The sequence below is a fragment of the Canis lupus genome, chromosome 2, assembly GCF_048164855.1.
Source record: "Canis lupus baileyi chromosome 2, mCanLup2.hap1, whole genome shotgun sequence".
Lineage (NCBI taxonomy): Eukaryota > Metazoa > Chordata > Mammalia > Carnivora > Canidae > Canis > Canis lupus.
In genome coordinates, this window is record NC_132839.1 from 991,497 (window position 1) to 997,496 (window position 6,000).

Below are 6,000 nucleotides of genomic sequence, written 5' to 3' on the forward strand. Positions count from 1 at the left end.
CTGGCCTTCAGGCCGAGACCCATGCTCACCCAGCCCCTACTCACTAGGGTGAGGAGGATGCCCTCCATATGCTGGTGTGAGTTATCCAGCACCACAAGGTGTGCAGGCTGAGTCCACCTGGTGCGGGTGGCCCAGGTGCATGAGCTGCAAGTGTGGGACCCAGGAAATTTAACAAAAATCTCCTACCCCTGGGCACACAGAGCAGGACTGATTCCATTTTGTGCTACACCCGCACTTCCCCTATGACCCTGACATGACCTGATTGTTGCTTAAGGCGCTGCCCCACCCTAGTCAGGCTGCTCAACACACCCTAATCAGAAATCAGCTCATAACAATGTAACCCCGCTTTGTGCCCGCCAAATCTGTGCGCCGATTCTGACCAAAGTAATAGGCCAGCTCAAGTGGATACTATAGGGTAAGGTGTAATTCAATCGGCCACCTGCATGTGAACTGACATGACTGTGCAACTTTCTGCATATCCCATGGGCCACTGGCCCCTATAAAGCTGCTACGCCTTTTAGTCTCGGGGTCCAAGTCCCTGCTCTGCTGTGTCGGGTGCACTTGGACACAAGCTCCAGCTTGCAAAGAAATCCTTGGGAGTTTGTAATGGTGTTGGCTCCTCAGTGGTTTCTCAGATTCACAATGTTGGGCACAACACAAGGGCCTACTGTCCTGACATCCCTTCTAGGGCCATGCTGACCGCCCTGCAGGCCCTCTCTGCCCCAGGCACACAGTCAAGTGAATGCAGTGAGGGGAGGAAGTGCCCCACACCCAGCCAGCCACAGCCTCCTGTACAGAGGGAGCACAGACCTCCGGGTCGCTTTGCACAGACCCCCGGGTCGCTTTGCACAGACCCTGGTGACCTGAGGCTTCCTGGCTGTCACTCTGTCCCAGGCCCTCCTGGCCCGCGGGGCGTAGCCTGAGTCCCAGTAAAGTCTGTTGCGTCTTGACCCCGGCATCTGGTCCAGTGGAAGGCACGTTGGGATGTCAGCTGGGTGTTGCTGGCGGCGCCCCTGCAGGGGCTGGTGGGGCCTAGGTGGTACCCCGTCCTCCTCTCTGGGGGTCTCTCCATGCCCCATGAACAGTGTTCTGGGAGACACAGAAACGGGCTGGCTGTGCATTTTCGCACCACAACACTTTATTGACTTTCTACAGCAAACGGGCTCAGAGCTCAGAGCCTTCCCCTGGGGAGGGAGACCTTTCTGTCCTTTATGGGAGGGCAAGAATGACATGGGTTGGGGGGCGGGTGCTGGAGTCCCCCACCTGGGAGCATGTGTGGACTCTGGGTGGGGGCGTGTGTCCTGAGGTTTCAGTCTGAGAGATGGTTCTGAGGACAGCAGAGCTGACATGGACCTGCAACTCATGGGCTTCTGCGCTGGGTCCCAACAGGGCAGCTGGAACCCGGCCTCAGGCTCCCTGGTGCCCCAGCACCTGGAGGAGTCTGCCTCCTGGTGTGGGTGTGGGTGGGGCCCACCATCCTACCCCAGGGTCCAGGAGTCAACATTCAGCTGTGAGAGGGCTCGCTCAGCCCAGGGCCAGAATCCAGGGCTGGCCAGGGCCATGTGGGCTGGGTCCCATTAGTCTTTGTGTTGGGCCTGGGGCGGAGGCTCAAATCACCCAAACCCTCACAGAGCCCAGGGCCAGGCCAGCCCAGATCCCCATGGGTTAGGGGCTGGTGTCCTGTGGGGTGTGTACGCTAAATGAGGGACAGTGGGCGGAGGCAGGGCACAGTGGGTCCTCTGCACCACTCACCTGTACTCACCCTGTTGGGGGTTCCCTGTCTTCCCTCCTCCCTGTAACCCCTGGGTATTCTATGGGACACCCAGGCTTCTGATGGGAGCAGGGTATCCAGAGAAACCCGGGGAGGCTGAGCATGTCCCACAGGGGGCACCTGCACCGGGTCCTTGCTGAGGGCTGATGGTGTGGTGGTGGATGGTGTGGAAGCAAGGTTATGATGGTGGTGGAGTGTGGGGGATGGTGTAGGGGTGATGGTGTTGGGGTATAGTGTGAGTGGGGATTGTGTGGGGCTGTGTGGGTTTGAGGGGGATGGTGTAGGTGGGATGCCAATGGGGATGATGATGTAGCGGGATGGTGTGGGAGTGGGGAATGAGGGGGATGTCGTGGGGGGCCTGCGGACACAGGGCATCTCCTTCCTCTAAGATGCACAAGGAGACGTCTACAGTTAAAGGCGACTAGTCTGGGGTTTGCAGTGACACCTGCCCCTGCCCTGGCTGGACCAGCAGCATTATCTGGGGATCATTATACTATGTATGTTTTCAAATTGCAAATTGTCTCAAATTAAATGCATAGAATTTAGAATAATATAAAGCATCGAGAGTGGGTGTCACTCTGGCCCGTCTGACCCTCATGGGATCGATGTTTGTCCTGCTCCAGCAGCGGCCATGCAGTCTGGCCACCAGGTCCGGTTCCTCCCCCCACATCCCACACCCCATCCCCTGCTTCTCAGGGGGCCGTCTCTCTCCCCTTTGGTGTTCAGCTCCCATGGCAACACCTGAAGGCCCCATCCTACTGGCTTCCTCATCCCCGAGGCATCGGGAGTGTGGGCACGGGAGTCATCCCCAACATCCTACCATGGAGCAGTGTGTTTTTGGCTTCTATTGCTCCCCCGGCCTCAGAAGCCCCATTTTCCCTACCCAGAAGGACCCGGGCCTCCCTCAGGGCCCCGAATCCCCCTGGCCCAGCAGCCTCACCTGACCCCCTAGCCATCCCAAAATATGGTGTGGCTGCCGAACGTCCTGTTGACGTCCAAGTCTACCTGCGTGATGTCCCTGGAGGAGACCAGGGCCTCCTCCTTCATTTCCTGTGGGAAAACTGGGGAGGAGGAGCAGGCGTCAGGGAAACAGACCCCGACTTCTCACGAGCTGCCGTGCTGGGCAGGGAGCCCTGGGGCCACCAAGGGAGTGTGTCCTGCCGAAACCTCCTTCCTTCCTCTGGGAGGCCGGGCATGGCAGGAGTGCCCACCATGCCCGTGACACCTGTGTGAGGGCCTGTGCCCAGCTGTTGTGGGCGGGGAGGTGACTGAGTGTCAGCCTGGGTGGGAGGGGATAGGGGTTCAGCCCAGGTGGGAGGGGACATGGGGGTGTTGTGCCCAAGATTGTGAATCCGAGAAACCACTATGGAGCTGACACTGATGCAAACACACAAGGGTTGATTTCCAAACTCGAGTTTGTGTCCAAGTTCACCCGACACAGCGGAGCAGGGACTTGGACCTCGTGGTGGGTTTTTGCTTAGTTTTTAGGACTTGTCTCAGGGACCTCCAGAAGGGCTGGAGCAATTCCTCAAGTTCTGTTTACATTTTGATATGGGGCCTTCAAGGACATTGACCTCTGTTCTCATTCTAATAGGTGCTTCCAGCCCTTGGGGTGGGCTCAGTTCTTATTCTATTGTGGGGCTTTCTAGGACATTAAGCTGCAAACTTTTGTTTTTTTCCTGTAACTGAAGTAATGTAAATTTTACCTCTTCTTCACAGGGGCCTGGGATGGATGGACCTGTTCGAACCCTGAACTTAAAGAGGAAAGAGCTTCATTTTCTTGGCCTCCTTGCGTCCCCTCCCATCCTATCTAGCTCTTTCCCCCTTCCCCGGAGCTCCTGAGAGAGCAATTGCAAATGACCTCAGCTTGGCAGGGTCTGTTGGGGGACAGGCCCAGGGATTTGGGATCAGGGAGACCTGGGGTGCGGGCATACCGGCTGTGCATAGGAATTTGATGCTGCAGACTCATTCCCTAAGGCTATCTTGACAACTGACTTTGTACATAGAAAAGCTCTCCTTTATCTTTAAAAGATGAAGAGCCAGTCAAAGCCTTTTTTCTCTGCCCATCTGATTGCTCAGATTCCAATGTGAGATGTATTTCCTGTTAATAAGGATAATTTACTATCCATAGTACTATGGTTAAAATATTCTGACACAAGTAATTCAGAGGGATGAGGGGTTCTCATCTCTTTCTTCACAGCTCAGTCACTCCTCAGGAAATGCATCTTTATGGATTTGGAAAGAACTGAGAGACATTATTACCAATGGTCCTATTATTATGTGAAGGATCCTTCCCTGAGATTCTTCCCCTGTTTCAACTGACACTGAAACACTTTGAACTCTTTGGAAGACAAATGTCAAGGAAATAAATGTTATGCATTGCTAATTTTAAATGCCCTTGCAATATGGTGTCTATTATAATAGAAGTATTTTTATCTGATTTTTGCTATTTATTATCTGTTCCTGCTTTTCAGGTTGAGGAGGCATTATACGTGTTCATAAGTGTTTTTCTTTCCTTCTGATATAAAATTCTTACTTTGTTTCCACCAAAGGAACTCTTTAAGAATAAGGCAAAAGTTTTTTTTGTAATTTTGAAATTTTTTGTAATTTTTTTGAAATTTTGTAAAATTTCCCTCAGTTGAGACATGTCTGTTGTTTATCTCCTGATTGAACTGTTTTTGTGGATTATATACAGAGATATACTGCCATTTTTATTATATCATATAAAGGATAGATACTATCAACATGATTTATCAGTCTTGGTATCGATCTGATCATCTTGCTGAGGTAGTGTTTGTCAGCTTTCTCCATAGTTAATTGATTCTTCTTCTTCTTCTTCTTCTTCTTCTTCTTCTTCTTCTTCTTCTTCTTCTTCTTCTTCTTCCTATTATTATTATTATTATCATTATTATTTTAAGTTTTTCATAATATATTTTGTAGAGGGAAGTTACTATATGTATTCCACACGTAAGAGTGGGAAGCTATGCTCACCAACTTGAGGGTGGAATGTCTGCACAAATTGTTTGAAATTCTTCTACATGGGAAATTTCTCTTGTGTGTTTGGTTTTTTTTTTTTTATTTTTCAAAGATGTTATTTATTTGAGAGAGAGAGAGAGGAGAGAAAAACCATGAGTGAGAGGGGCAGATGGACAGGGAGAAGCAGATTCCCTGCTGAACAGGGAGCCTACATTGGGACCTGGATCATGATCTGACTTAAGGCAGAAGCTTAACTGACTGAGCCACTCAGGTGCCCCTATTTCTTTCTTTCTTTCTTTCTTTCTTTCTTTCTTTCTTTCTTTCTTTCTTTCTTTCTTTCTTTCTTTCTTCTTTCTTTCTTTCTTTCTTTCTTTCTTCTTTCTTTCTTTCTTTCTTTCTTTCTTTCTTCTTTTTCTTTCTTCTTTCAAATAATAAATTTACTTTTTATTGGTGTTCAATTTGCCAACATACAGAATAACACTCAGTGCTCATCCCGTCAAGTGCCCCCCTCAGTGCCCGTCACACATTCACATCCACCCCTGCCCTCCTCCCCTTCCATCACCCCTAGTTCGTTTCTCAGAGTTAGGAGTCTTTATGTTCTGTCTCCCTTTCTGATATTTCCCACACATTTCTTCTCCCTTCCCCTATATTCCCTTTCACTATTATTTATATTCCCCAAGTGAATGAGAACATACAATGTTTGTCCTTCTCCAATTGACTTACTTCACTCAGCATAATACCTTCCAGTTACATCCACGTTGAAGCAAATGGTGGGTATTTGTCGTTTCTAATGGATGAGCAAGGCCCACCTGTTCTCTCTCTTCATCTTCTGAGTCTCCTAAGATATGAATGTTATTGTTTTAATAAGTGGCTGAGTTCCCTATGTCTGCCTCTGTGGTCCATAACTTTCGTTGTTTTTAAGGCTTCCACTTGGGACTGCATCTCAGTTATAGCATTTTTAACGTTGGCCTGACTAAATTTTAGTTCTTTTATTTCTACAGTAAGGGATGCTCTAGTTTTCTTTTGTGCTCTTTTTCTAGCCCAGATGCTATATTTATAATCATTGTTTTAAACTGTAGTTAGACATCATATATTTGTATTGATGGACTTCCTGGCTGTGAGTACTACCTCATGTTATTTTATGGAGTTGAATTTCTACATCTCATTATTTTTTCCTGAAAAGAATGAAGGAAGAAAAAGAAAAACCAAGAAAAACCATAACAACTTCCCTCTCCCCCCCAAAAAGAAAACAC

General features: G+C 49.2%; 1 long non-coding RNA gene across 1 annotated transcript in view; it reads left to right on the plus strand.

Annotated features, from left to right (window-relative positions):
* LOC140609742 (uncharacterized) overlaps nt 1-3,970 on the plus strand; it is a 68,424-nt gene extending 64,454 nt beyond the window's left edge. The window contains exon 5 of the long non-coding RNA XR_012011479.1: nt 3,491-3,970. This is a non-coding gene — a long non-coding RNA (uncharacterized lncRNA). The remainder of the gene's footprint in view (nt 1-3,490) is intronic.
* Nucleotides 3,971-6,000: the final 2,030 nt, after the last annotated feature.